The sequence below is a fragment of the Zosterops lateralis genome (assembly GCF_965231275.1).
Source record: "Zosterops lateralis genome assembly, chromosome: Z".
Classification (NCBI taxonomy): Eukaryota; Metazoa; Chordata; class Aves; order Passeriformes; family Zosteropidae; genus Zosterops; species Zosterops lateralis.
Window position 1 is genome coordinate 52,358,439 of NC_139800.1, and position 27,080 is coordinate 52,385,518.

A 27,080-nucleotide genomic window follows, 5' to 3' on the forward strand; every position below is an offset into this window, starting at 1 on the left:
TGAAAGGAGCTTTTCCTGCTCTGCAGAGGCAACATACTATGAGAGGTAATCCATTTCTTGTACTCAAAGTATTCTGTATTTACAGCAATGTAAAGCCAATAAATTTTTGGCGTAACGAAGCCCAAGCTCCTGACTCAGTAAGAAGCAGAATAGGCAAGTCCTGCTGCCTTTTATTCTTAGGCTTCATCCCAGGGAGCATGGGTATTTGTTCTGCTGAATGAGCAGTGTGAGGAAGTTTGCAATTTGAGGAGCAGCACTATGCACAAGCCTCGCTTGAATGACTGACCAAAAGAGCATCTGGAAACCACCAGTCCCAAGTCACAAGGAGCGCATTGCTCCAGGTTTCCTGTGAATGTGCTAAAAGACAAGACTGTATTCCTATTTTGAATATGAGAGATATTTTTCTGTCATCTTCTTTCAGGTATTAATGGGAGTCACAGGCCAAGCTACGTAAGCACATAGACAGCAGTGTGGACACTTTCATATAAAAGCCGCTTAAATTACATTGCCTTTTACTGACACCGAGAACTTGATTTTGACCCAAATATTAACCCATCACTGCCTGGATGACCTTTGTACTTTGTGGTAGTTACTGATTTCTGGAGTTCATGCGAGTTATGCATGTAGCTGTGTGAATGACTTCATGGTCTTCTTATTTTTAGGTATTACCTCTCCAAAAAATGTTAACTTACTTAGCTAACAAAAAATGTTAGCTTACTGTAGTAGGTAAAAACTTGGCTGAATCATACTAGGCACAAAGAATGGGTCTCAGTTCAAAAAGGAAAAAGAGAATAATAAGGTCCAGAATAGTTTGGCTGAGAATGTATTCTTTAATGCGACAAAGTTAAAAGCTATCCTAAGCAAAGTTCAGGAAGGTGTAATAAATCATGGCATTCAAAAGGCTTACTTAGCACATTGTATAGATTGTTATTTAAAATTTAGAGAATGTACACAATGCCAGTCCTCTCATAAATATTCTTTTCACTCATTTTGCATCAGGATTTTTCTATCTCTCACACAATAGGTAATTTCACTTATTCAGTGCTCACAGGATCATATAAGCTCACCTTATCTGAGTTTAAAGAAGATTCACTACCGTGCAACAGTGTTCACCCTTGTCTGGGAAGAGCCCAGAGAAGTGGATTTCGCTTGACTCATTTAGCTGCTCATAGTCCTCAAACACACCTTGAAGAAGAAAGATAGATTCTTTGCAGCCACATAGAGGGAATCCTTCTTTTTCTGTCATTGCAATTTTAAAACACATGGGTTTTTCACTGTGTGTCAGAAAGTAAGGCGCATTCTGGGATGATCGATCAGTGACTCAAAATGGTACCTGGAGGATTTTTTATGAAAATAACTATTATTTCTGCTTATTTCTTTTGCAGGCTATGAATCTTGTCCAATAGATGCCAGCCAAATGGAAAGATGCAGAATGATACTGCTGTTTCCAGTGATTCAAGCCTTACTCTACCGTGTCAGGAGTCATTTCTTTGACCAAGAAATTGAGTCAAATCCGTGGCTTAAGCAGTTCTTCCCAACTAGAACAAGTTCAACAGACAGCAGTCCAAACAGGGCAGATTTGTGAAGCCTCGATGTCACATAGCTTAAGAAATGGCCACAAGTGTGTGCAATTCAGTAGTAAGGCTCCCAGTATATAGAGACAAACAACCTTGCACCCTGACCTATTTCTTCCTATTCAACCTCAACATTTTGCAACTTTTTTTGAGTTTCTGCTGATAAGGGAAAACCCTAAATTTCAATATATTTGTGTAATTGCTAAAGACCAGATTTCTTGGTTGAACAATTTAATAAAGTGGGGTTTTAACTCCTCTGTAAGGAAAATGCCTCTGCAGTTCCCGTTAACCTTCACAGGGCACGTGCATCTACCTCAAAGAAAAAGTCTTTGCTTGCAGATTTCATGCACAGCTTGTGATCTGGAGACTGAATTTTGGCCCAGGATCTTCGGTGGACAGGTTCCAGAACAACTGGAAGAGATCAGTCTCAGGTGGTACATTAAAGGTTTCCTATTGCATTTGACTACTGCATCCACTTAATGATCATTCAAATGGTGCATGTTCCTCTTCATTAATTATAAAATAATTTTTAAAATCATGTTCATAAAAATTACCATTATTCTGCTGATGTTAAGTGCAAATACTCAATTACAGGTTTGTCTCCATATTCCTATGGGGAAAAAATTAATTCCCATTTTAATCACTTACTGTTAAATTTCTGGTTGTTAATTCAATCCCAAAACTAGTAAATACTTTTGTCTATTCTACTCCGTTGAATAGTAGTAGTGGGTAAAACCATACAGCATGGCCTGTTTCTAATTATACTCTCAGGTTTCCTCCAAATGAACAAAAAATCTCTATTTGGTACGTTGCCTGTTAACCTCTGTAGAGGTCAGTGCCTCGTTCCTGTAATGCAGCACACCTTTTTCCTTTCCATTTAACACAGTTATTGCTTTCTGGAAGGCAAGATGTTTCTTGTTCAGACTGATGCACAATCAAGCTGGCCCTTTTCATTCAATATATTACATATTTCTGTATTTGAAGGGTCAGAGAAAAGTAATTTACCATCTCTCTTCAGAATGGTGAAATGTTTTGTTTTTTCATATTATTCATTTTTTATCCTTATAGGTACTTTATTTGTTAAATAAATAGTTTTTTCCACTTTCCTCCAAGAAAATCTTTTCCTGAACCAGTTGTGCAGCTCTGGGACCCATCTGTGAGCTGGGCACCTGCTGCTTGAATTTACTATTCGAAAGAGACCGCATTCAAAGATTTTTTCCCAAATTTGCCCTAAACCAGGACAGTAATTAAGTTTGACCATGAGTGTAATAGCTGCCACAGAGGTTACTCACCCTTTGTATGCAAAATTGATGACTGATAAAACATGTTTTCCATAAAAATATATGCATGCTTTTTGCTTGAAGATTTTAAGCCATGGTAGAGCAAGGACTTGAATTCAAGTATTGCTAGTCCTGAACAATCCGATACCCATTATTAGCATCAGCAAAACTTCAGGTACCAGCAACCCATATTCTTCTGCCTACCAAACAGCCTATTTCTGTCATGGTCTAAAAACCCCAGTTCTGTGACTGGAAATCTCAACCAATATACTCTATTGCCAATTAACAAGCTGCTAGTTACCAACTCTGTACTGAGAAATAAATAAACAAACACATAGAGAAACATCTCAGCTTTGCAGTTGACATCTCTCCTCTTCCCTTTTTACTCCCTTGGTTGCACTCCGTCCCTTCTGACATATGGGTGATGACACAGGGACATGATTGTTCCTTTACTTTTGCTTTTCTCACTTCTAACTCCACTGCCCCTGTACAGCGTCCTGCAGAGGCTGTGTGCCTTCCTAATCCTCCTCCCTGCCTCTTCCAAGTGACTGTTCTGTGCTGCCTGAGAGCCTTCTGAAGGGAAAAATTAAAAACCAAAATCTGATGGGGCCCCAGGTTTATTTTATGGCACAGTGGCACAGCTCAAAAGCCAGAGCTGGAGCTATTTTTTGTTTCTCTCAGTGCTGAGAAGGTCACCATCAGGGCAAGTATGTCTCTGAAGAGTTACTATGGAAATTACCATGCACTTTGAACACCTTTTTCCTATTGAAAGGAGAGCTGGGCATCTAGAAATCTTGGGAAATCACAGTACAAGCCAGCCAACTTCTGGCAGTCGGTCAAAAAAGTGAATGTGCCACCAAGAAAAGTGTGCTCATCGTTTAAAAATATGGGATTAGACTTCCATCAGGTTTAAAGTGGCTTTAGTGGATGAGTTCAGGGACTCTGTCCCCACACTTTGATGGCATTAAACAAATGGCTTTCTACTAGTTTTCCATTGTAGCCCTTACTCTACTTGCCCAGTGAAAGAAACACAAAGGAACTACAAGAACAATTGCAAACAAAGGCTGCAAATACTATGTGTGGGATTGTAAACACAAGCAGTGATTCAGCCCTAAATGGCAAAGAGAGTAGCAGGCAATCAGGCCTTCAATTATTAACTAAAAGGGCTAAACTCACCCTAAGGTCTTCTGTGCTTGTGAGGCGGAGCAGGGGCATTTCACCGAGTGCACAGCATCAGCATGGTTGGGAAAACTGCTGTGGCAGCCAGCCAGCAGAGCACTCCTAAGGGTGCAGTCCAAGGATTACATGGGTTTTGCTCCTGCGGGGCTGAGAAAAATCAGATGCCTTGATCATCCTAGCTTATTCTCTCTGGGTGGGGAATTGAATCTAAACCTACATATCTCTTTCCATCTGGGGTGCCCCAGAGTGTCCTCAACCCCTATTCCAGAAAGACACAGAAGGACTTCCTGCAGCTTCCTTGTGGGCCCAACATGTACAGGATGGGTGTTAGATAACCCTAATAGTGTCTGTGGAACAAGTAATGAGCTGGTGTGAATACCATTCTTACAGCTGGAGATCATTCCCTGTCCTTAGTGTCTCTGAGATATGATGCTGAAGTTCAGGAGAAGCAAACCTGGCAGAGCATCCCAGGTAAGACCTGGGAAGTTCTTCTTAGGGAAATGGAGTGTCTTTAAAAATGGGCTTCCAGCTCTGTTATCTGATATCCATGTCTCCTGCCTTCATGCTAAGGAGGGTTGACATGAAAATTTCCCCCTGCCGCCTAAGCTCTGCTTCTTCCTTGGTGTGGCCCTGCCCCAAAAAGCAGTATCAGAGATAACTAATCTCTACCAACATCAACAGGAGTTTGGAGGAGCTAGGTGAAAACGGAGGCAGAGGAGCCCCAGGGAAGAGAAAAACTTGTCTCGTATCCTGTGAGCAGTCTGCACCCACACTTGTCACCTTCCACTTCTCTCCTCCTGTTTGTTCTTCATTGGGTTTGTTTGTTTGGTTGGTTGGTTGGTTGGTTGGGTTGGTTTGGTTTTTTATTTATTTTACTCTAATTTTAGGTTTCTTAACACGTGGACTCAAATGGATTGAAATGGAAGTAAAATAAGAAATAAGAGACCTGGTGTCACTTCTGAAACTAAGGATTGGAGTCTTTCCAGGCTCTCAAAGACAAGTGTATAGCAGAAGCCCTGCTCTGACAGAAAGCCTTTGCTCACTGCTATATTCTAATACTCTAGATTTGATTTTTTTTTTTCTTTTTCCCTGTCCATTAGGTCTGTTCAGACATGAGGATCAGCAATGAGACACAAAGGACAAAAATATGTTTGTCACCTAACTACACCAGACCTTTTTGGGACAAAAAGTGTCTGCAGAGCCACAGTGAAAATAAAGCCAGAGTTGGAGTTGATTGGAGCAGAAGGAAAGTTTACAGAGGAGTTGTGTAAGCCAGAAAAATTAATCTGCCTGTGGTAACAGACACAAGAAGTGGGTTCCTAGACTGTTCATTAATTAACCTCGGAGACCGGAAAGATTATTGCAATAGGAATTATGTTTAATAAAGGAGGCATCTGCTCTGGAGGAAAAGTGTATCTCCTAGTGCCTGACATTTTTCCTGTATTTGTGCATATCTGGAAGGAATTTCTCCCCACATACCTACAGCTACGATTTTCTTTTGTCCTACACATCCATCAAAGGTGGATGACTGTGTTGACTATAATAGAGTGCCACCTGGAATGCATTTTCCTGTGCTTTGGAAGAATATATTATAGAATAATAATGTATGCATGGATCCTGCATACATTATTTAAATGGAAGAACTAAGAAAACAGCATAAAATGTGTTCATCAGCTTGACTGACAGGTGTTGCACACCTGCAGGTCAGTGGAGAGCAGGGACAGCAGCATCTCCTCTTTTGCATTCTGAGGAATTCTGAGGTTATTGAAGGTTGTTAATGGTGCAATCAAACCATTATAAGCAAAAAGCTACAAAATCAAATTCAGAACAATGAATGCATCAGTTCATTAATGGAACAGTTCCAGCCATCTGGTATTCATATGCTCTACACTGGGGCTGTTATTGTACGGATATAAATGACCCAGCCTTACCTTCCAGCAAGAGCTTTCATTAACTAAATATATCCAAATTCTTTATTGTTCAGCTAGTATTACAGGCCCTATCCTGTGTTTTGGAAAGGCTGGGTTTTGGGGGTTGGTTTTTTGTCTTGATTTTTTTTTTCAGTTTTGGCCAGTTAAAGCTTCAGTCCCACAGTATTTCCCCTTTGGGTTTGTGTGTGTGTTACCCATCCCATTGTGGACATGGCACCTCTTGGAAAACTTTTAGTGACTTCTGCTGCTGAAGCTCTAGAAGAGAGTGAAGGGGCCAAAAGTAAAAATAAAAACATTCAGACTCTAGCAAGAAATACTGTCTCTTGAAGGAAAAATTCCAATGTTGCACTGAGTTTTTCACTTGGCATTATTTACTTTTTTCAAATGATACCTCCAACAGCTTCTCAAAGCCCACAGAATGGATAAGACTGGAAAGGACCACAGCAGATCATGTGGTCCAACCTCTCTGCTCAAGTAGGATCATCCCAGAGCACATAGCATGGGATTGTGTCCAGACACTTCTTGAATATCTCCATTGAAGGAGAGTCCACAACCTCTCTGAGCAGCTTGTACCAGTTCTCAGTCACCTACAGAGTAAAGAAGTTCTTCCTCATGTTCACATGGAAATTCTTGAACATCATTTTCTGTACATTGCCTCTTGTCCTGTTGTTTGGCACCACTTGCGCCACCAAGAAGAGGCTGGCTCCCTCCTCTTGGCACCATCCCTTCAGATATTTATAGATGTTGTAGAGGTCCCCTCTCAGTTGTCAGTTCTTGAGACTGAACAGGCCCAGCTCCCTCAACATTTCCATGTAAAAGAGATGTTCCAGCCCCTTTGTTGTCCTCTGCTGGACTCACTCCAGGAGCTCCATGTAAGACCTGACATTTAAACAGACCAAACTGATGCAAAGTTATATACAGTACAAAGGCATCCATGTGACTTTTTCTGAGTATGGCACTCAATTTATTGGTGTACAAATATCATCCAGTTCAAGAGGAAAGGGCACAGACAGGCTAAATTATGGATTTTAGATATTGTCTATTGACAAAGGATCACAGTTGGAGCAGGATTTTATAACCTTTGACCTTTGCAGTTATAGCCAAAGGGGTAAGTGCTGGAGCAATGGACCCAACGGCTGCCTCTGCAGTTGCTGGAAGTAAAGCTTTCCTTGTTTCCCTGTATCTACATGAGAAGGGGGATTCTAGTCATTTCATGGCAGACCAGAGCTCTGTTCTTGATGAAAAGACAAATAAGAGCAGCCTTCTCTACCCAGTCATCCCTTAACACCATAAAAATAAATGTTTCTTCAACAGTCTGGAAAACAAAAGGCTAAATGAGTAGCAGTATTCAGACAGCATAAATGCAGAGCTTCTCTGAAGTAGCAGTGCTAACCTAGCCCCAGGATCTAGCACAGGTGTTCCATAGAGCTGAAGGGCACATAGGAGTGTCCAGTGCTGCAGCCATCCCATGGGAGATACCCCTGCTGCCTTCCCTCCATGGAACCTGCAGCCATCCCTGAGCCTGCGTGTACCACAAAATCATAGCTCCTCTCCACTGTCTCACTTCCCTCACCACAGTGAAGTCACAACCATCAGCTTCCTGGCCTCCCATCCAGGAGCCTCCTGGCAACCTTCTGCACCCATGTTTGTTGCCCCAGACAAACCCCATATGCTTCACAGAGCCACCAACTCTCTTTGATGCATCTCACAGCATGTGATTCATAAGACTTTTAACAGTAACACAGAGGCTTATGAGCTGTCACTGAATTAGTCACTAATGCACTGAACTCCTTTGCATCTCTGGCAATAACTACCTGAAGCATCTTGCAAAACCTAGTCCAGTCATCGCAGGGCAACAGGGATATTACAAGTGCCAGGACAAACCCAAAACTTCTTTCACAAAGAGCCCTGAGGCCTGGTCACTTGGATAGACATTGCTCTTATTTCTGGAGCAGGCATTGTCTAAACTGTGTGATCTGACTTAGATTTTGCCATAGAGGCTATGCTAATCAACCATCTCCTCTATTTTTGTGGATATATTCCTAATCCTCAATATGCTCAGGCACCCATTTTTCCTTCAATCTTGGCCTTGCAGTCCTGCTGTTAAGGGCTGGGAATGGGCAGAAAACCATGAAGTGACAAAGCTCGGCTTCCAGGAGCACTATGGCCACATTAACTTTCCAACAATCTGCTACACTTCAGAAGGATTAGGATATCCTCAGGTCCAGACAACAGGAGGCTGAACCAGGGAGAGAGAGAGTTTCCATGGAAAAACTTGCTCTTTTGCCTTGAGAATTTAGAGGTTTTAGAGGAATTTGTGCTCACAGAATTCATTAACTGCTTCTGCATCATTGCAGGAGCCCAGAGAAGACTGAACCAAGGCAGAAGAACTGCCACAAAACAAAGATGACATAGTTTTATGGATAGGGATGCTTTCTTTCTGTGAGATTTCTGATGTGTCTGAAGTTTCTCTGGAAAACAGCATGTTTTCTAACTGTAGGTAATGTTATTTGCTCAGATTCCTCTGCATCCTGTCCCAAACAGAGATGACCAGCATGCAAGCTTCGGAGAGTGTGTATGTAACAAATGAGCAAAAAGTCGAACTCCAGAGAGTACTTTATTCTTTGTGAATTGTTGGAGCTGTTCTTTGTAATGCACACATGCTTTAGCAATCTATTACAAATGGCGGGACTCTAAGAAATAAAAGCTGATCAATAAAAAGTGAAAATACTGTTCAAGGTCTCTATTCCTATCTCAGATAATGCTGAAGCATGCCAATTTTTTCCACAGGAATTAGATCTCATAGAATGTATCGTTCAAAGCATCCACTGCACTGAAAATTTTGTCACGTTTCCAATCCAAAATGAAATTATCCATTGCTACCCATACCATGCTACCCACACCAGAGTATGCTGCATAGAGAAGTGACAGAGTGAAGAGACATCTTAAGTGTAAATTCCCAGATTTTTTTTTTTTATGAAAAACATCAAAGGTACTTTCCAGAGCTAGACTAAAGAGGAATTAGATGTTTAACTTTTCTAGGTTTGTATGACTAATCTTGCAGCCACTCAGTTGAAACTGTACGAATGCTGAGAATTAAGTATATCAATGTCTGCACATGTTAAGCATACTTATGATTTGAATAAATTCACTAAATTGAGCACATGGAACTTATACGGTTTGTTCTGGAAACAGAAGTTTTTCCAGACTGAAAGATGTGAAAAGTACTTCCCTATCTAATGCAATTCAGTACATCTATGTGTGATTACATAAACATGTTTCAGACCACAGAGTACCACAGCCAAGTCTCATAGCAGTTGCATTCATTAAACATGTGATCTTCCCTGGATCTTCAATATTTGCCTGTTTATAAGATTTATTGAATATTCCCTGTATTTTCTATTTAGAGTAAGAGTGGCTGACGGAGAATTAATGACATTATCCTTGAATAAATGACAAGTCAGTATTTCAGGACTGAGCGAGCATGCCTGAAGTTACTAACAGAAAACAAAAACTGAAAAAACATTGCTGCTTTAACTACATCAGTTTGCTGAAAGTGGACTCAAAAATAATTTTCTTTAAAACGTTTGCTATCATTTTACCTTCATATAATTCCATCTCATGCACAGATCAGCCTCTTCCCATGAGTTCACTGCTATTTTCTACTACTTTCCTTCAAGGGTCAGTAGCTAGAGTTGCTGCACAGGACATCCTAACCAGCAATTTTTGAGTACAGGGATGCTAAGCAGCAGTGATTTCCAATTTGCAGACATAGTAGCTCTTAGCAGCAAGCACTGTCCTACTGAAGGAGACTATGCATGCTTGAGGTTGTAGGTCTCACCCACAGAGATGTAAATCTTGTCAGATCACCCTTCGCTTGAAGCTTTGATTGCTTTCAAGTTAATCTTGGTTCTTAGAGTGGTATCTGGGCAACTGTCTGAGGACCGGAGAGGTTTTGTAGACATGTACATGCAGTTTGTGTCCCCAAAAGATGAGTAAAACCTGGCTTATAATGGTGCTATAGCAGATATGCTGCCACAGGACTGAAAGAATCAACTCTGAAGACCTGCTCTCTAATCGGTGGTTCATTCATGTATGTCATCCCTTTTCTACCACCAGGGGAGGACACCTGCATTTTGAGCACACCGTTTCAAGACTGCCATTGTCCAGCTCGGATGTGGCTTGTGCATAGGTGAGAAGACCTGTCACCATAATTGGTGTATAGATGCTAAACCATCTATAAGAGCTTGTAACAGAACATGCTTTTTGGTCACCTCCTGCAAACACTTGGTAGCTTGCTTTGAACAGGTAGAAGATTAAATCCAGCACTTTCCAAAGTTAATAGCCTGCTGAACACTTAACAAAACTTTTCAGCATATTGAAGTCTAGTCTCAGAGCAAAAATACAATGCTGAGTATGAAAACAAGGTCTGTGTGGTGACAACTTCTTCCTAAAGAGAAAACATCTCACCAGCCATGACAGCAAGAGAGACCTGCTCTCATTGATGCCAAAAACTTGGTTAATAACCATACCTGTGGCGCAGCAGATATTGCCAGTAGCTATGGTAGACAGTGTCATTACTGTGTTGATGACACACAAGCAAAGATCAGACTTGAGAATTGTCTCTAATGCTTTCTGGTTCCTTGAGAAATATGAGTGCTTTAAGTCTGCTTGATGCTTCATAATAGTGCTGCTGGAGGCACTGATGGCTTGTGTAACTGTAGGAAACCTCCCCAGAAATCTCACTGCAGGGGTTAAAAATGTTTAGCCATTTCAGCCATCGAACTCTTAAGTGTTGTGTCCAACATATGTCTTTTCACTTGATGCGTGTACATGCAAAAGCGGCCTCTAGATGCTCCAGCAATCCAATTAAATCAGACTATTTCACAGTAAAATCTTATGGAGGGCAGAGGGTGGGGAAGAAGTAATTTGAACCTGGTTTTGTATAATAAAATAATTCTTCTAATCTGGAGAACAACTGTGCGACCCTTTCCAAGGATGAGCGCTCGGTGAACTTGCAAACTGACTATTCCTGTGACTGCGGGTCCCAAACGGCTCTTCCGACATCGGAGAGAGATTCCAAAGTTTCACGGGACGAGAACTGTGGCTGCTCCAGGAACACCTGCACACCACGGCACGCTCCCGCACCCCCCCCCCCCGGCCTTTCCCGGCCCTCGGCGGCGGCCCCGGGCTGGCTGAGGGGCCGGGCCCTGGAGCGGGCATGGGGCGGGCGGGCACACCTGGGCCCGCCCGGAGGGGGCGCGGGGGCGGAGGGAGCCCGGCCCAGCTCGGCCCGGCCCGGCCCGTCACTCCCCGCCGCGTCCCGCTCCGCTTCAGGCCGCTCTGCTCCGTCCCTCCCCGTCCCACCCCTCATTCCTCCCTCCCTCCTTCCCTCCTTCCTTCTCTCCCCTCCTCCCTCCCTCGCTCCCTCCCTCCCTCCCTCTGTGCGCGCCGGAGGCGGCGGCGCCGCGCTCCCTCAGCCGCGCCCGCGCAGCCCCCGCAGGTAAGCGCAGCGCCGGGCCGGGGGGCGGAGCGGGCCGGGGGGTCCCTCCGTTCTCGCCCGCGAAAAGGTGCCCGCTCCCCATTCCCCAAGGGCTCCGTGCCCACGGCGCCCTTCTCCTCCTCCTCCTCCTCCTCTCTTTGGCTTTTTCTCTGGTGTTTCCGAACTGGTCCGGGTCCCGCGGCCGCGGTGGAGTGCGGGGCGCGCCTTGGCGGGGCCTCTCCGGCCGAGGGCGCCTTCGGGATGGGCTGCAGTGGGTTCGAGGCGTCGGGTCAGGCTGCTGTTCCTGCTGGACTAACGTGTCCAGGACTGGCCTGGAATAAGTGATGGGCACTTGTTTGATTAAGGAACACGAGCGGGACTGACTTACGGTCTGCCCTCTTCTTCTTTTTTTTTTTTTCTTTTTCTTTTTTTTTTTTTTTTTTTTTTTTTTTTCCTCACCCCGTCCTTCCCGAAATCTCTTTGGATTTATTTATACCAAATTAAGGCAGTGGAAAAAGTCCTAGATAAAAAAAATGGTTGCCACCTCTGTCTCCTGACTTTCTCAGTCCTTGGGACGAAGAGCCTGCTCAGGTCCAGTGGGAGCAGTGTCCGTGGTGTTGGCAAAGGTAAAGGACAGGGAGAAGATGAATGACAAGCATAAGGGTGTGATTTATTAAAGAAAGACCGGGAGCGCTGGGAACAGGAGGGAAGCTAGAGGACAAAAGCCGTTAGCAAACTGAAGTGAGAAGAGAGAGGTGGAACCAGAGAGACCAAGTTTCTTCCTCTCACTTCTCTTCCTATGTTCTTTTTTAAATAGCTCCGCAGTGGGCACCATCCCAAAAAACTGCTTCCTATGGAAATATGCGAGAAGTTTTCATTATCACAAAAAGGTTGGAATGTCTGAATCTGATTTTCTCTGTGAAACAAGCTCACACCTTCATGATTATCCAGTTGTCTGTGAATAGTTAGAAGCTGACTAAATCCCTAAATCCCCCCCTTTTTTTTTTTTTTTTTTTTTTTTTTTTTTTTTTTTTTTTTTTTTTTTTTTTTTTTTTTCCCATCCTTCTTTGCTCCAGGTTTGGGTTGGTTTTCTCTGTGTGTGTCCTTTTTTGAAATTGTAGTTTTTTGCTTGTTTGGGCTTTTTTTGTTTGTTTGTTTCGTTGGGTTTTTGTGGTTTTGATGGGGGGTTTTTGATGGTTTTTTTGAGGGGGAGGTTGTTTGTTTGTTTAAGTTTCAAGGCAAAATAACTTGGGGGAGACCCTGTAGGCAACTTGTGCTCTCAAAGTGTGCGGGAATTGGGTTAGCTGCAATCCTTTTACTGCTGAGAACTGCTGCAACTCTTATCTTTTCAAAGAAAGTTTTTGCATGCTAGGTCAGGTTTGGTGTGTTGTACCGTTTGGTCTAAAATGAATCACTCTCAGGTCAGGGAGTCATGTTTCAATTTGGCGGCCAGGGCTGTGTGTTACTCTTGCGTGAGGATGGGCCATACTTCAGTACTAAAATAATATTTCTGGCAATTTCAGCAGTGGACTGAAGCAATACTCTGTGTGCACAGGCGTAAGTGAAGCTCTGCCCTGCAGCTTGCTATTACTGGCTATAGGCGTGCCACATGTTTTTCCTTAACTGATATGTGCTCAGACTTACAAAGCAACTTGATAGGTCTGTGTTTTACTGTTGTTTTTTATTAAATATTAACCACACAAGATTAAATGCTTTTTTGCTTCAGAATAGATTGGCACTTTCTCATCCTGTGCAGTTGTACATGAACAATGGTTGTTTTTCTTTTCGTACGGCAAATAACCAAGGAAATGTTACTTAGGAATACTGAGAAGCACTGCTTGCTACATGATCAGTGTGGTGTTGTCTTTATCACTCCCTATTACAGATTGCAGTAGTCAGACCATTGTCTGCTATAAACCTTGTTGTAAGAACTTAGCAGTAGCAGTGCTGGTTGAAGAGAGGAAAACATTGGCTGGTGTCTGCTTTCTCTTCCTCTGCTCTTCAAAACAAATATTGAAGGTCGAAAGGTTAAATGGCTTTTGAAACAAAACACATGGAAAATGCAAAATTAAAGTGATGCTACAATGTGTAGCCAGCTTTAATATGTGAAGTCCACATGTGAGTAACTGACCATCTTACCACTGTGAGCAAAAATACTTCATGGTCATGTGGGTTTCATCAGTAGATCTGGAAGATTTTGACTAAAATGTTATTCCTTCTCTGCTTAAAAATGGGGAAAAATAAAAATCTGTCTTTAACTTGGTCTTATAGTGTCACTCAGTTAAACTCTTTGGGGAATCCAGGAGAGGTTGTTGAAGAAATCAAAGTGAATCCTTTTGAAAGTACAAAGCAGAGCAAAATGCTATCGCTGTGATGAGCCTCTTAATGGATAGTTAGCTGTTTCTCAGTGGCCTCTCCATACTAAGCTTGCTTTGTCTCATATTTAGAGGTTTAAATCAAAAGGCAAGTAATTCTTCTGAGCAGTTTATTCCTTTGGGAGACCACCACCATCTTCCCTATGAGTACCCAGCAGTTTGTGCCCTCTCAGAGGTGAGCTGCCTTCTCCAGATGTCAGAAGAGCTGGCTTTGAGCACCTCTAGGTGGTGACCTGCCAGCACTTACTGAGCACTATTGCTGTGTATCTGCCTTTTTTAATCAAATGGACGCAGAAGAAAATTTAGTGCCGTGCTTTGGCTATCAGGGCTGAGTGGGGAACTCTTCACAGGCCATCACTTATGGTCTTGGTGATGCTCAAGGATATGTGGAAGAATTTGAGAGTGGGAACAGGTACTGTGTGGCAGTTGCCTTTTTCACTACTGTTTCCCTCACAAAATTAGAATTTGCCACGTAAGTGCAATTTCCTCCCTTCCAGAAAGATAAGTGCATGTGATTTAAAGGATACTTAAAGTCAGCTTAAATTCGTAAATGGGCTATTTGAAGAGCAGCTGCTACACACATGCCAGGGGAAAGGTGCATACAACTGTTTAACTGAAAGAAGCATAGAGCAATCAATATTTGAGCCCTCCTGCATCTTTAGTTAGTGGATTTGTTCTTTATATGTTGTGCATTTCACTGCTTCATCTTTCACAATGGGCTGTATTATTTTTTTTCTATCAGTTCCATAGCATGAAAAGAAAACCAACTTTTGAGAAAGTAAAGTGTGTCTTTCCTTTTTCTATCTTCCCATGTCTTTTTCTTTAAGATTACTTTCAAATTAGGTATGGTCCTCATTTGTTGCCTTAGGAGTTTTGAAGGGAGAATGCTGATCTGCAGAAATGCTTCATCATGAGGTACTTGAGGCAGTAGTGGCTTCAAGTGGCAGTGGTTATATAGCATCTGATGTATTTCTGACTTTTCCAGGTGTCACAAGATGATACTGTAGAGATGTGGCAGCCTCAGCAGTGCTGCATTAGGGCTGAGTTTACACACTTGTTTTCCTCCATGTGTTTTTCTTCATAGCTAAAGCAAAAACTGAAGGCTTTCATCTGTGGCCCATAGATATCAGTGGCAAAATCTGTATTGGCACTGAATGACTTTGGATCAGGTGCAAGGCTGATGTGTTGCTTTGACAGAAATACAAAATTATTCCCAAGGCAGGAGAAAGTTCTGTCAAGGAAATGAGAGCTGCTTTTCTACTTACATGTAAGGGAACTTGAATTTTGGTTTTCTTAATTTATATTTCAAGCTTAGTTTCTTTAAAACATGTAGAAGCATTGCCTGTGCATTCTTGCACTTCTTGCATATGACCGTGAACATCTGAATGTCTGGTGTTGGGGTTTGGTTTTTGTTGATAGTAGGGGAGAATTCTGAGAAGTGCCTGTCCTTCTCTCCTTCAGTGGTGTTTCTTGACTGCCTGACACTCTTTCCATACTCCCAAGCTGATTACCAATACACCTGGCTTGCAAAATCTTGGTAATTGTTTGACTGAAGGTTGCACTCTAGGATCAATTTCCATTTTTAAATTACTGGTGTCTGACTGTTAAAAGTACTGTTTTTATTTGTGCAACATTGAGCACCAGAAAAGAAAAGAGCCTGTGTACTAGTGCTGGTTTAGAAGACAGTATATGTGTGTCCGCATCTCACATGGCAACTCCGTGACCATGGCATTTCTCTTACACACTCTTGACAAAGAACTTTGAGGTGGCTAAGGCATTGTATTTCTCTGCAGAGGAGCAATACCTTTTCCTGGATTAATGTGAAGTGTCCAGAATTACCTGATAGGCACATCCTGGAATAATTTTGTTGATCATGCTTTTTCAGTCCTTTAACTATTTCCAACTGGGTCTGGCTCCTTCTTGATCCAGATACTGTAGGCAGTTAGGTTAGTGCACATAAAGAGGAGAGCACTGGTGCATTTACTCAAGAAGTTATGAAGTATTTCTTCTTTAAAAGAAAGTGAGTCTTCCCCCTTTGCTTCTGGCAGGCAAAACCAGTCACAGACTTTCAGGGCTGCTGTGGTTCAAGGAGTCTGGGTAAGGCATGCCTGCCCCTGCCAGCAGCACAGCCCGAGAGGGAGAACCACATCCCTCCTCCTCAAACCACTCCCAGGATAAATAGCCTGGACAGGGCTCTGGCCTGGGGTGTGTGCAGGGTGTTTTGCTTTTCAAGTGCCTTGAAGATTTGTGCCGGTGGACTTTGTGATGGATAATGGCCTGGCCGCTGGCTGTGCTGGGGAAACAGGAGCAGTGTTGTGCCTTGCTGTTTCCCACTCACACACTGCAATGTGTTCTGCTGCTGAAATGATGGTAGGCCATGTGGATCAGAAGCACAAGAAATGCCTTCAGTTGCAAAAGTGAGGAGGCTGGGTCTCTTTTAGAAGGAAACGTGTTTTGGGAGTACAGATACTGTATTGCTGAGAACCATATGTAGACTTTTGGGCCATCTGAATTATCTTTGTCTGAGATATCTTTAACTTGACAGGCATTGGAATTTTGTTGGGGTTTTGGGGTTGTTTTTTTTTTTGCTTCCCTGTGATATACTTTAGATAAATTTTGGAGGTCCTCTCATTTTCTTTTTAAAAATACAAAGGTGATACAAGAGTCCTATGTTATCTTTCTGATTATACTTCTGACTGTGACTAAGAGGCAAACACTTCCTGAAGTAGATTTTTGAAAATGCTGAAAAAAAGTCTCTGAGTTTGATAGTCATATATGATAATCCTCAGTTTGCTGTAGGCCTCACGTTGCCATATTACAAACTGTTCTGGCTTTTCTGTAGGAATTTACATGCCACAGTGGCCTTTGGAGTAGGATGGATTTCACAGGCACTTTTTGCAGTACATCCATTTCTTTGCCAGCTAGAAAATGTATTGCATATTGCAGTGCTTGCAGGAGCAAGCCTGAAAGCATTGGATTGACATCAAAGGCAATATCTTTCTGTGCAGAATGCTGGAGATTTTAAGAGTGGTAAAAATCTGGCAAAGGAAATGCGTACTGTTTTTCATTGCAAGCCCCTTTCCCTCCCTCCTCCCCATCTTTTTAGGATGTGTGTGGCAGATATGAAATAGTGCTGGTACTTTATTTATGGGAGCAGAAGTTTTTCTTAGAAGTTTTTTTGCCAGGATGATTGTTTTCACCCCGGGTGGAAAAGTATAGCTATAGTAGTACCCATTTTTTATTAAGAAGAAGTTAGCTACAGCAATAAATGTTGGATGAGTATTGAATGTTTACAGCATAGAGAAATTTGTATCTTCTTTCAGTAAGTGGGTGATTATTTAATAGCAGTGAGCTGGATGTGAAATCTAGCAAAGACTTACTGGAATCCAAGCAGTCAAGAGATGCTGTACAGGTCCCACCTGTTTTTAAGGTGGTTATACATCAGGTTAGGGTTTTGTAGGAATGGAGAAAGACTAATAAGCTCTCAAGCTTTCGTATCTACATAGCTTTCAAGTGTGGCAAGTGTTGTTTCGTCTGCCATGAAGGAGTATTGATAAAGGATCTATAGCCTCTAGGTTTCACCCATTGTTTAGTCTTTGATAGTGCAATCTGTTTTTGACTCCTTATGGTTGTCAGATCTGCTGGACAATGTTCTGAAGCCTTGGGCTGGTGCTGGTGGCATTGCATAGCTGCAATGTGTGAAGGGCAGCATGCCTTCCTGAGACAGGATGTGGGTGTCCACAGCCAGGGTGTTAGTGCAGAAGAAAGCTCAAGTTTGTTTGCTGCTCAATTCTGGATCAGCTTTGCTGGCATCAAGTGAGGTAGGTGGAAGGAGTCAAGGAGGGGTGGAAGGCTCTGGGGATGCTAGCAGTGCAGCAGTCACTATCCCTTCAGCTCATAGCACAGAAACCCAGTGGGTGGTGAGCCTCCCTACCCTCCTGCTGCTTTGGATCAGGGAGAAGCAAATTGTCAGAGTGGCACCAGATGCTACGAGTTGGATGGCGGATGGCAGGAGACCTGCGTGGAGAATTGCAGGTTAGTACCTCAACCCAGTGGCAGTGTCAGGAGAAGGTCACCTTGGCCCTGGATGTTGCCTTGCACTGGGTGGTCATTATTGTGGTCAGTATTTTTTTGGTTTGTGTGCATGCATTAGGTGCTCACTGACTCTCTTGGTGAGATCTATTTTCTTGTGGTTACTGTGTTTTTTAACAATCTCTTACTGCAACAGTGGTGTCGCTTCTTGGGTCTGAGAGCTTTCAAGGTTTCATGGTTGTGTTACTAACCATATTCGCAATTACTTGTAACCAAATGTGGCAGCTTGTATGTGTGCTTGATGTTCTATCTGGACACTTCTGGGCTCTTTCATTGATACTCCAGCTAATAAAAGTAAATTATGCACTTTTGTGCATAATTGAGTTGTTGTTTCAATGCCTATTGTGACAGGTGTGTTTTCAGTGACTGTAGAGACTGGATCAGTAGTTTTACAAGAGATGTACAGTCCTCTTATGAGTTGCAGTGGGAAGAGTTTCATGTGGTAGTGAAGCTGTAATGTAGGATGTAAAGGAGAAATTTGGCTATCTTGCCCAAGGTTGTGCTTATAGGAATAAACTTGTAGCACATTTCTGTAGCTGCATGCTAACTTTGAATACATAAAACTAATTATTGAAGTAAAAAAGCATTCAGGAAATTGGTAAGGGAATATTACATAGAGAAGCATACCTTCAGATTGATGATAAGCTTGTCCATCCCAAAGGAGAGTAAAGCACAATAAGGTCTGTATTAATACTGTGTTGCGTCACTGATTATTGCACTTGGCAGGTGTCTTTGCAGATGTGTACACAGCCCTGCTAGGGTGTTGTACGTTGTATTGGCCAATTATCAGTATAGGAGAATAACTTGAACGTTCTCTGCATCCATCTGAAAATGTCTCTAGGCATTCCTGTCTTATCAGGATGAACCAACTAGTAAGAGCCTGTTGTCCTATATGCCACAGTAACACTGGAATGTACTAGGAGTGATGTTTGAGCATATGTTAACCATCCATGTAAGCATTAGATTTGGTTCAGGAGCAAAGCCTGGGCTTTCAGTGAAGAATTCATTGGGATTTTCAGCTGTTTTTTATCCACGTGTCTCCCTATATGTTGCTACATTCCCGCAGATACAAGTCCAGTGCATCAGTAGGTCACTGCCCCTTCATTCCCCTTGTCAAGGAAATGGAATTCACCAGTTATTTTCCTGAGATGCTGCAGTGGGACAAACAACTTCAGGGAAATGGATGTGTGGATAGGTATCCGGCATTCAAGGAGCATCATCTTGGATGTGACTTGTACTTGAAAGATACCATTATAAATGTCTCAAGTTTACTGGTCTTTCTATCTGTTGTTTTACTTGCTGTCCCACCCAGAATGCGTCATACATGGAGAGCAATTCTGTGGAAATGTGCCAGGTATCTTTGAGCTGCCCTGGGCACAGTTTCTGCACAGAGCTTTGAGAGCTGTCTCAAGGGGACTAGCAACATATGAGGATTGTTTTGCTCCTCCTAAAGCTTTTGATGGAACTACTGAAGACTTTACCTCAGAGCAGTGTATTTCCCTGTACAGAAGTCTTGCAAACAAAAGAAGACTTTTCTGAATTAGTATTTGCTCCCCTAGTCTTTTAGCTTCTTGTTTACAGTAGTTACACTGTCCTATTTCAAAAGCCCATGCTAGTGGGGCTGGAAGCTGACTGAGACTTCAGAGTATTATTATAATCACAACAATCTTGGTATTCAGTGAATAGACTAAAAATAGTTATCTGGAATTATTCAATTTTGCAAACAGTTGATAGGAATAGCATAGCTTAGTACTTGCTTCTCCAAGAAGTACAGTGTATTTCTGTTTCTTGCCTTGGATTGCTTAACTTTCACATGCAAGATCATCCTAGGAGGTTCAGCCTAGAGGAGAAGATTCAGGAGGAGATGTGTAAGCTGATGACAGTCTGATGACAGAAGGGAATTACATGATTGTAGAAAACATAAATGCTTTAAAAATAATATGCCTAGGCAAACGCTTACACCATGATCCTGCATATTTCCATCCCCAATATCTCTTCCACAAAGTTTCTTGAAATCAGTTGCCCAGATCTTTGTGACAAATTTCTCTTTGAGAGACTTGTTTACAGCTTTTTCAGTTCTTCTTTCTAAATTGTTCCTAATATGCTATGAATACACTGTGAGGGGATCTTTGCTATATTTTTTTCTGTGAAAACAGTTACTTTTTCCCTCAGAAGAGTGGCACAAAAGTGCAGAAACGGCTTTGGCAAAGAGGCCACACCCTGCTCTTTTGTGCTTCATGTGAGAAAGGAGAGAGAGAAAATACTGACTTTTCTTGGAGCTCCCAAGATGTGGTGACATTTCTTGGTCGGTAGGAAACCCAAATGTGCACTTCCCATGCATCTGCCACCTGCAATTGGGCCAGTAGTCATTCTGTGCTCTGTATATACCTCTGACTATTCCTCTTGTGGTTTAACTGCCTTTCCTCTCAAGACCCTGAAAGTTGTCATCTCCTGCTTGAATAAGCTGTGTCTCCACTAGAGGGGGGTGCCGGTTTTGCTGTAGTGGGAAACTTTGAGGATTTGGTAAGCCATGGTGATTTACTCTTCCTTCTTGCCTGGCAGTGTTGCTCGTTGGGTTAAGTGGAGTATCCTTGGAAGAATGCTGCTGCAAGATTGAAGGCAGCAGCTGACCACGTAATAGGTCTTAGGTTTCTCCAGAACACTGTCAGTTCTGCCAGCATGCCATAGTGCATTTTTGTATAGAACTATAGAATGGTTTGGGTTGGAAGAGACCTTAAGGATCAGCTGGCTCCTAAGCCCCTGCCTCAGACAGGGACCTTTCCACTGCCAGGTTGCTCAAAGCACTGTGCAGCATAACCTCAAACAGTCCCAGGGATTGAGGTATCCACAGCTTCTCTGAGACCTATTCCAGTGTCTCATTACTCTCCCAGTAAATTATTTATTCCTGATATTAATCAATATATACCCTCTTTCTAGGTCAGATACCCCCGTTGTTACATACCCTTGTCCCTTTCCAGCTTTTTGTAAGTCTTCTTTAGGTACTGGAAGGTGCTATAAGGTCTTCCCAGAACCTTGACTTCTCCAGGCTGAGCAGTCCTACTCTCAGGCTGTCTGCATAAGAAGAGTACTTCAGCCCTCTGATCATTTCTATGGCCCTCTCTGCACTTGCTCTTTTTTCTGTTCAGAGATCCAGAGCTGGATGCAGTACTCCAGGTGCAATCTCCTGAGAGTGGGGTAGAGGGGGACCATAAGGTTGGCTGACCTAAGAGAGGCTGCTCAGTAGCAGGAGGCTGAAAATTAGACACAGCATGCTTAAGTGGGCTGTGTCAGGGATGAGAGTAGCTGTGCATGGGCCTCAAGCTTCAGCCATGGACACAGCTAGTGTGTGCAATTGTGGGATGCCTAAAAGATCTGTTTGTGGGTGGATTTCAGTACATTCTCCTTTTGTGGCCTGGATCCCTTGAACTTCTTGGTTTATTTGTGCGGTTACAAAAGAAGTCTTAGTGGTTCCCAAGTAATGCTTTATGGCTTATGCTTTTGTTACAAAACTGTCTGAAGGAGGCTTTGAAGTGCGTATGTGTTTAAAGTTTGTACCCATGCTAATGTGCACCAAGTTCCAATGGAAGAGCTTGGGGCAAACTACTAGTTAGTTTTCATTTTCTTTTTTCTTTAAGAATAATCCATTGATACTCAGTTGTACTTTTATCCAATAGGGTTGGGGGTTTTTTGCCTTTCTTACTCTTTAAAAGAGGTAAAAAAAAAAAAATAAGATGTTATCTAAAAATGGTGAGACAGACTAGACAGTACTTGGACACTAACCTTTCTGTCATCATATGTGTTAAAAGCTACAGTGTTTTGGTTTTGTTGTGTTTTTACATCAACTCCATCCTGCCCCCTGGATTTCTGTTTTCACTTGAATTTGTGGCATCTCTGAAATATTCTGATGGAAATATTTGCTGTTTCTGTTGGGCATTATATATATTGAGGACCTAGTCAAAGAAGCTGAATAATCACTGAAGTATGGTGTGGATTTACAACAGCCTACTTAATTCATATGACCTCTTGTGTGCACCAAGAGCCTGTCTGCTAAACACAACTCAGAGTTAATCCAAGTCAATTCTTAAAATGCATTAGTCAAGCTGGGAGCTAATCCTCTGTATTTACCTGCTTGTTCAGATAGGCAGCAACCTAAGTTGCGTTCAACTTGATGATTGAAAGGGGAAGGGTCGAAGGGAAAGGTGATGAAGTCCTGGTGTTTTCTTCGTATCTCTCCTTTCAGGGCATATTTCAGTAGTGCTTTGCATTTATAAATATTGAGTTCATAGAATGATCAGCATAAGCTACCCGAGCCCAAAACCCAGTACTCTGATGCAGTTCTCTACCAAACATCCCTGACAAATGCTGCTACTGTTCCCAGGGTATTTTGAGGAGTGTGTTACTTCTTGATCATCCATAAAAACTGTTCCACAAAAAGTCCAAGCATTTGAGTTAGCATACTGTAGAGAGCAGGGAGCACAAAGCAGACTGTGAGGACTAGGAAGCCCTGTCGACTTCTGCCAAGAAAATAGTAACCAGCCCCAATTTTACAGCAGGGGTTCACAGATTCTGGGTGTATTGTTCTGAGCACACCGGATACTTTCATGATGGACAAGAAGTAATTACCTTTCATTTGTCAACATCAGGATTTTTTTTGTCTTGAGCTTCTGGGTTTACTCCCCCTCTATTTTGAGAAGATCAGAGGTAAGATCTTAGTTCTGGGTCACTGCTGTCCATCAGATAAGTTTGTGGCCTTGGGAAAGAGCAGTGACATGAGAATAGGGAATTTAAATCCTGTCATTAAGATAATTCTTTCTTATTGTTAATTTTAAGGTCTTTCAAACTTCTTTCAGGATAACTTCGCAAAATACAGCACTGCAGAAAGTATCTGGAGAACAGTCAGTTGAACCAATGCAGATGTTGCATAAATACTTCTGAAGGAGCATGACTTATTTCTGGTTTGAGGGGTTGATAAATAGTTCCTATGTCTGCATTGGTGGTCTGAACCACATTAATCTGTTGACTTCTTTAATGTATTTAAGTCTTTAATGTATTTTCAGGAGTGGGGAGAATAGGTGGCAAATTTCTATTTCAGATAAACCAAATTAAACTCCTGTTTGTGTATCACTGGTCATGGTTCATGTAGATCTATATTGAGGTGGTGCCTGTGTAGTTTGGGATTTGGGGTTTGGCTTGCTTGATTGTGAACTTCCTTGGCTTCAGCATTTCCAGATTATTGTATTTTGTGGTGGTTTATTCTGCCTGAAGATTGAACATCTGTTTTGTGGATGTGGGGTAAAAAGGAAGTATTTGTTTTAAGGCTGGCCCCCCTCAAGGCTGCTTAGAGAATTGTGACATTTTGTTATCATCCAGATGTTTTTTTTAATCTAGCAAAAGGATATCGCCTTAATGTTTAAATACAGACTTGTTTCAGAAGAGTGCCAGCCTATTACTGTTTTTCTGAGCTTAAAAGAAAAGGTGGAGTTTACAAATGGAGTCTTTGTTGCTATCCATGGAAGTCTTGGATTACAATTCACTTTGTTATTTTTTTCTTGGAAACAAATACTAAATTTTTTTCTAAGTTGTTGATAAGATTAAGTTCTTGTTGCTTTTTCTGCTGAGGAGTGATAGTTGGAGAAAAGCTTCCTGTTTTCTGATACAGTGATTTATACCCTGCTAGAACCGTAATCATAAAATGGCCTAGAAAGGACCTTAAAGGTCATCCAGTTCCAGGCCCCCTGCCATGTCCAGGGGCACTCTCCCTAGGCTAGGTTACTTAAAGCCCCATCCAACCTGACCTTAAACACTTCCAAGGGTGGGGCATCCACACCTTTGCTGTGCAAGTGTCTTACCACCCTCACAGTAAGGGATTTCTTCCTAATAAATAATCAAAATCTACTCTGTTTCAGTTTGAATCCATTCCCCCTTCTCTTTTCTCTACATGCTCTTGTAAAAAGTTCCTCTCTATCTTTCTTGAAAGCTCAGTTCAGGTACTGGTGGGCTGCAATTATGTCACCCTGCAGCCTTCTCTTTTCCAGGCTGAACAATCCCAATTCCCTCAGACTTTTCCTATAGGAGAGGTGCTCCATTCCTCTAAACATCTTGGTGGTCTTCTCTAGACTCAGTCTAACAGGTCCATGTCCTTTTCTGTGCTGGGACCCCAGAGCTGCATGCAGGGTTCCAGGTGGAGCAGAATCCCCTCCCTCCCCTGCTGCCCACACTGCTTTGGATGCAGCCCAGGACACATTTGGCTTTCTAGGCTGTGAGTGCTATGGCTGGGTCATGTCCATCCTCTCATCCCCCAGCACTCCTCTGTCCTCACAGGGCTGCTCTTGATTTGTTCGTTCCCTGGGACTGTCCTGACCCAAATGCAGCACCTTGCCCCTGGTCTTGTTTCACCTCATGCAATTCCCATGGGCTCACTTCTCAAACTTGTCCAGGTCCCCTTGGGTGGTATCTCTCCTTTAGGTATGTCAACAACACCAATAACTTGGTGTCATCTGCATATAGAGTGCTGAGGTTGCGCTCTATCCCTGTGGCTATGTCATTAATAAAGTGGATACAAAAGTCTTTGCCCACTGTTATCTTCTTTAATGATACTGATTAGTAAGCAAAATAGTCATGAGAATGTATTTAGAGCTAAATTCTGTCCACTACCCTTGCCATTCCAGTGTTCAGAATAATTTTAATGAGCAGCTTCTTGCTCTGACACTCTTTTTCTCTCTCTCTTTTTTTTTTTTTTTTTTTTTTTTTTTTTTTTTTTTTTTTTTTTTTTCCCCATAACAGAAGAGGACAAAGCACCCGCCATATTTGCTTCTTTTATACGCACATGTACACACAGTGCTGGCAACAGTTAATAATGTAACTTAAATGATGAGCTATCTATCCATGGTTACTTTGAACTTTTCTGCCTCTTAGTTAACTACTTCAAATTTCATGTCTGTCAGTAGAAATAAACAAATTTAAAGGAGTTTCAGAAACTGTTTTGAAATTACTTCTTTTAGAAGTATTTGGTACTATAGATGTCAGTATGATGCAAGTGTGTATTTTGAAAATACAGTCATATGATACCAGCTTCATTGTGGTTGTGCCACGAGAGACCAGCCATATTGTAGTGACTTGTTTACATAAACCTGGGCAAATTAGTGTCACCCTGAATCTTCTTGCTTTTAAATGTTTGAATCTTTGTAGTGAAAATTCTCAGGCAGCTTGATATAAACTATATGTGTTTTTAGAACTTCTCTGTGTGTTTACATGTTTCTCCTCTGGGAAGAGAAACATGATTGATGGTGTTCACCAACGAGGTCCATGAGGTGGCAACCTGTATAGCCAATCCTTGGCCTTCGAATCAAAGTGTATATAAGATGGAGTCAGAAAATAAAGACAGAGCTTTCCTTGTATGACTTTCTGCTGCCTGCTTTGTCCTTTGTGTGTCGTGAATAGCAACAAATTAGCATTATTCTCCTGGAGTTAGCGTCTAGCTGCATTTTTCCTCTTTATTTTCTTGTGATTCTGGAAGTCTAAAGTAGTCAGATAATGTTGAAATTAGATGATTGCATGAATTATTAATCTGGAGTCTCCCTACATCATGTTGCTTTTACTTGAAATGCAACAATTAAAAATTCACTTTCAGAGATACCTTACTGTTTCAGTACTTACCAGTTAAAAAAAAAACATTGTAGAGTTGCTGCTGAAGTTGTTTCTTGAAGATGGTGCTGTGCCTAGTAGAGATGTTTTAAAGCGATTTTTATGTGTCTGTGTGTTTGGTGAGATTATTTTACACTGACCTGTTCATTGTGTTGAAGAGGCTCCTAATACATCCCAGGAGACATGCATCTACCAGCCAACATCCCTTGCATTCAGGCAGATGCTCACTCTTTTCCCCTAGAGAGTGGGAAGAGGTTCTCCAGCCTTAATGAGTGGCAAAGGAACAATCATCTCTAAGCAATTCCTAACAACCAAGCACTTATGGAAGTCATTAGGAGAAGCTAGATAATGACTGAAACAATTCTAGAGATGGTGGATAGTAATGGGAAGACAAACTGATGTGTTGGCTTTAAAGGGCAAACTGTAGGAAAATGGGAAAACTGAAGAAGCCATGCAGATTTTTTTTTGAATTTTCAGACAAAGCTCAGCTTTTCAGAGAAGTAGAAGGCTTCAGGAGAGGATGAGATATCATTCTGGATTTAAAAAACAGCAACAAAGTGCTCCCCAAGAGAGCACTTGGGTGTGGAATAGATACAATATGGAAATAATCAGGAAAGAAGGTTTAGCAAGTGAGAGAATTGCACAGGATGGTGCAAACTGACCTAGGTCAGGGAAGTATGGAAAGGATTCTGGAAAAGGACGACTGTGTAAAATAAGTGGAAGCTTTGTCTGACTGCAAATGAGATTAAGTGCCTCAATCTGCAGCTGTATGGAGCAAGGAAACGGAGTATGATTCAGTTTTGGAGAGCACAGTTTGAACAAAAAAAATGTTGGGATGTTAATAGAAAATTAGGAGTGTGTCTTTTTTTTTTTTTCCTTTATTTTGGTAAATATCTTTTCATCAGTATGCAGAGAAACCTGATGTGCTGCTGCATTCCTTGTGGATTAGCCTGCTGCCGATGTGAGTCCAGTTTGTATCACAACTGACATGACTTATGGTGAATGTGTTCATGATTTCATGTTACAATGCCAAATCCTATGGGTTTGTCCTTTCAAAGTATGCTTTCTGTCACCTAATAAAATGTGACATTTTCTTCTCCCTCCAAGAACCCCAAAATAACAAAAAAAACCAGCTCCAGGACAAAAACAATTCCTGAAAGAAGGAACAGCTTGTAATTTCGGGAACAATCTACTCACTTAAGATCATCTGGAGGTTCGTTCTGGGGCTGAACCTCAGGGCAAGTAAAGTAGAAAGGTAAACATGTGTAGTTTAATTACAAACTCTTGAATGGTCTCCCCCTTGGTGGAACTTAGTGCATGATAGTGGTCAGTCTGCTTTTGTCATCCTTAGAAGATGAATTAGAGTGGCATATGGAAAAGATTTCCCTGCAATGTAAAGGCTTGAGGATAACTCTCTACTGGTTTGTTAGTTAACCACTAACTCTCTACTAGTTATTTTCATTGAAAATCTGGTAAGAGAAGTTTTTGTCCTTTTATACATTCAGAGATTGCTCTTCTGCTTT

At 42.0% G+C, this 27,080-nt stretch overlaps 1 protein-coding gene across 4 annotated transcripts in view; it reads left to right on the top strand.

Moving 5' to 3' along the window:
- Positions 1-11,413: 11,413 nt before the first annotated feature.
- The window catches only part of LPAR1 (lysophosphatidic acid receptor 1), a 70,954-nt gene continuing 55,287 nt past the window's right edge, over positions 11,414-27,080 (top strand). Inside the window, exons 1-2 of one of the 4 annotated variants that reach the window (XM_083884553.1) lie at positions 11,500-11,534; positions 11,952-12,072. The gene's annotated coding sequence lies outside the window, so the exon portion shown is untranslated. The other 3 variants (XM_083884551.1, XM_083884552.1, XM_083884554.1) reach the window with 3 other exon arrangements.